A 4,217-nucleotide genomic window follows, 5' to 3' on the forward strand; every position below is an offset into this window, starting at 1 on the left:
CACAAGCAAGAGGCATCTGTCTAGAGATGAGACGAAGGGGTGTCAAAACAGACCTATCCATCAGAATGTGACTTAAGGAAAAAGGCTATTCATATTTAGAAAAATATAGTAATTGAAGTCCATAGAATGAAGGCTAGGACAGACATACTTGCTAACAGGACTAAATGGGGAGTATCTGCGAGTGCAAATGTGCTTCACATTCCATTCCCAGGGAATGTGCTGTCTGATTTGTTTGTCTGCATATTTTTAAATTTAATTTAAATTACTTTGTGACAGTTTGATGGTTATCATCTCAGTCTGTCGTTTTCTATTTTAGTGTACAGATAGTGCTACTCCCTAAGAAAGTGAAAGACACGTACATGGCCTCCAGCAGGGCTGAGGGTCCTTGTGGCAACCACTCTGAGGCTCCCTGGCCAGGGATGGGGCAGGGCTGGGAGCAACCCACAGGCAGTCTGTCCTCTGCCAGGTCAGCAGGCACTGATCTCTGCTCCCGCGGAATCTTACACTGTCAGTAAGTAAAATTCTAACTTTTTGTTCCCATTATTGTTTTGTATTTCAGGGAAATGGGCAGTAGGTTTGCTGCTAGAAAGGCTGGAAACTACTACCCTAGATCCTTCTTGCCAGTGAAACTTCAGCTCCGTTCAGGGATGATGAACTGGAACTGATCACTTCCTTTAAAACCCATCTTGCAAAGGTTTAAAGGGGAGGGAAGTGAGTTAAGTGAGATAATATGAGTTCCGGTAGATAAAGACATGATTAGAAAAATTACAGGCATATTAAGATTTCCTATTCTTATTTCCCACTTAGAGGCTTCATCGCATGTCTCAGAGGAGTTGTCCTGGTTTCCCATATTTCTTTTCAACATAACGAAATGTTTAATAGAATATTTAGAATCATAATCCTTATTACGGTTTCAGAATATTCTTCATGTATGACCTAAACCTAATGACCTAATGGCAAATGAAAAACGCGAAATAAATATTTAATAATTCCCAATCAATTCCTGTGTTCATGGTTCACCCAGGTATGAACTGTTCAGAAATTATTACATAGTCAAAGTAAGTGGAAAATTAGTTCTCCTTCTCTTTCTGTTAGCCTCTGTCATTCCTCACTGTAGTTTTATCATTTCTTATTCCATTGTCTAGTTGCAATTCAAATCTATGTCTATCAAACTGAAACTTATAGTTTAAGATTTTTGTTACTTCTATATAAAAACTACCCAAAGCGATATGTAAGTTTAAGTACGTAAAAAGAGAAACATATTTTAGAGCAACTGAAGAGGCACTAAGCATACAAATATAGGGTTTTTCTGAAGCATAAATATATATCTATATTTGAGTTTTATCACTATGTATTCAGATAAAACTCTTACACGCATTGGAAGTCTTCAGATTTACCCCCAGCATAATCAGTATGACCTCTACTGAAACGTCTGCTGGTTTCAAATAAGACAATTGTGAAAATTCCAGCAGCTTCTGATAGCATTAATTTATGAAAATGTCACTCTCTGACCTTGGCAAGTTGCAGTTCAATTTTTCAATGAACATCTAGTTCTTAGAACTTCAAATTCCATGTTGTCACTGGAGGCCCAACAACTTGCTTTTTTGTCATGTGTTCTGGGCCTGACATAGGGCTGTATGTATCAGGTTCAGGGAAAAGACATGCAAGGAAGCCAAATCATTTTCCATCTAAATATATTCCTCAAATTCATAGACACTTGTAAATGCCAAATTAAGGAGCTACAGTCAATTCTTCTTTTTAAAATATCACTACTTATTGAAAGAAAATTAGTAAATCCAGTTGAAATCCTCAGGTTTTCCCCATACCAATGAAAATAAACTGATTTTGTCTTGAACAGAAGCCAGGGTCTCTGATCTCAAGAAGTTTACAGCAAATAATGGACACTGACATTTCAATCTACCTATGAGGTAGGTAGTAAAGAGTGTTGAGTATGATTTTGAACAGGGTTGACTTTCCCTTATAACACTGTGCTTCATTTAGATTCTGGTGCCAAGCATCAATGTTATTGGGTCTTCGTACCTGGATATCTGGAGACAAAACACTAACTGTGAGGAGTGAGTACTTAGAAATGAGATGTAAGTCAGAGCTCACTGAGTTCGTGCTCATATTTCACTGGAGCCTGAGATATACTTTTTCCCTCAAGTTTTCAGGCACAGTATTCACAGGTCTAACTTAATATCCAAAACTAATAATTATTTGTAATACAGCAGTAAATAATGCATATGACCACAGCGAGAAATTAATTTTGTATAAAATCTCATGTGTTTATAGATATGCATATATACAAAACTATGTCTATATATATGAGTATATACCTGAAGAAGAACGTTCACAAAATAATACTTAACCTACTATATGTGTTTGATTTTTTTATTGTGTTCAATTTAATCTGCAAAAACATTTTTAGTTCCTATCCACTAATACACTGCAGCCCACAGCTTTAAAAACACTGTACTAGACATCTAAGGAGCTATATTATATTATATTACTAGTGGTACACATGCCTTTTAAATCTAAAACATAAAACATGTTTTAATATAAAACATTATTGTTAAAAATTATATTTCTTTTGCTGTCTGTCATGGTTTCCTTTGACTATAAGAATAGTTATTTTAGTAAATATATTTTGGGTTTAAGACTGTTAATTTTTACTGAGTTGTTTTTTCTTTTGATTAGCTATTTCAGTGGAAACTTTTAAGGAGATTCAAAAGAAGAGAGCCAGAAAATCTCTTAGATTATTTCCACAAAGATATGGTAAAGTGGCCAGTCCTTGAAAATACCAGAAAATAAGAAAAATGCCTTCTTATTAATTTCATGGAATCTTTAGCAAATCACTTGTAATTTGCTGTTTTCTTAAATGTTCCCTGAAGTTACAAGACTTAAACTATTAACTTAATGTATATGGAAAATTTCCTACACAGACCATAGATGGAAGTGCTGATGCTAGGAAATTTTTATGGATGAGCCTCAAAATAATCATTTTGTAGAAAAGGAAACTGAGGACCAAGAAAGATTAAGTAATTGGATCAAAAGCTGGTTAGCAGAGAAATGGGCCTAGAATTCATATTTCCTCATTCATAGTATGTTGTATTTCCACTACAGCAGCTTTTCCCAGTCTTTCCTGATCTTAAGAATTATTTAGGGCTTCCCTGGTGGCGCAGTGGTTAAGAATCTGCCTGCCAATGCAGAGGACACGGGTTCGAGCCCTGGTCTGGGAAGATCCCACATGCCGCGGAGCAACTGGGCCCGTGAGCCACTGGGCCCGTGAGCCACAACTACTGAGCCTGCGCGTCTGGAGTTTGTGCTCCACAACAAGAGAGGCCGCGATAGTGAGAGGCCCGCGCACTGTGATGAAGAGTGGCCCCCGCTCGCCGCAACTAGAGAAAGCCCTTGCACAGAAACGAAGACCCAACACAGCCAAAAATAAATAAATAAATAAATAAAAATTAAAAAAAAAAAAAAGAATTATTTAGGGTACTTATTAAAAATGAAAATTTCCAAACACTGTTCCAGAAGATTGTGAGTCAGTAAATCTGGGATTAGACCCAGGAGTTTTCACTTTTCACAAGCATCCTAGGTGATTCTTACACTCAGGCAAGTGTGAGAATCACTGCCTCTGATTATTTTAATGACTGGATTATTTGTTTCTGCTACAATACAGACAATTGGTTGCTGAATGTAAAAATGACAGTTTCAGTCAAAGTACAACAAATTTCTCACTATCCCATATGTACGTGAAGAAAACTGAACATCCTTAATGTTTTGAATAAGTTTTGCCCATTTAGAAACTAGTAAAGATGTTCTAATCATAGAGATTTGAATTTAGCATAATAACAAAATGTATACTTCCCATATGTTAAAAGAGTCTTGCTTTCTATAATACTTAGCCTGGTCTCAAAGACCATGAGGACCCTTTAACAGCCTTCTCTTAACATTCCTTGACATCTTTTCATTCGATAACTCTCACAATGTTGCCACTTCATCCCCCAGGTCTGCTAGGTAACACTGCAAACTTTGCAATCATCTAGAGCTGCTATACATCTGAAAGTTTAAACTTTCCTCTTTCTACCTCTGACTACCAACCCCCATCCCTCCAGATGCCATCTGCTTTTGCCATACAGCTTCGTCACTGAAAACTCCAATTTCTCAACTTCCATTTTTTTGTTTCCTATCTGAACTTCTCTGCACTGTACTCT

The 4,217-nt window shown here is 36.7% G+C and overlaps 1 long non-coding RNA gene across 1 annotated transcript; it reads left to right on the plus strand.

Annotated features, from left to right (window-relative positions):
• Positions 1-365: 365 nt before the first annotated feature.
• Positions 366-3,163, plus strand: LOC133097231 (uncharacterized). Its single transcript, XR_009701999.1, has 3 exons — positions 366-511; positions 1,859-1,928; positions 3,124-3,163. It is a non-coding gene; the product is annotated as an uncharacterized LOC133097231 (long non-coding RNA).
• The last annotated feature ends 1,054 nt before the right edge of the window (positions 3,164-4,217 follow it).

The sequence above is a fragment of the Eubalaena glacialis genome, chromosome 9 (assembly GCF_028564815.1).
Source record: "Eubalaena glacialis isolate mEubGla1 chromosome 9, mEubGla1.1.hap2.+ XY, whole genome shotgun sequence".
Taxonomy (NCBI): Eukaryota; Metazoa; Chordata; class Mammalia; order Artiodactyla; family Balaenidae; genus Eubalaena; species Eubalaena glacialis.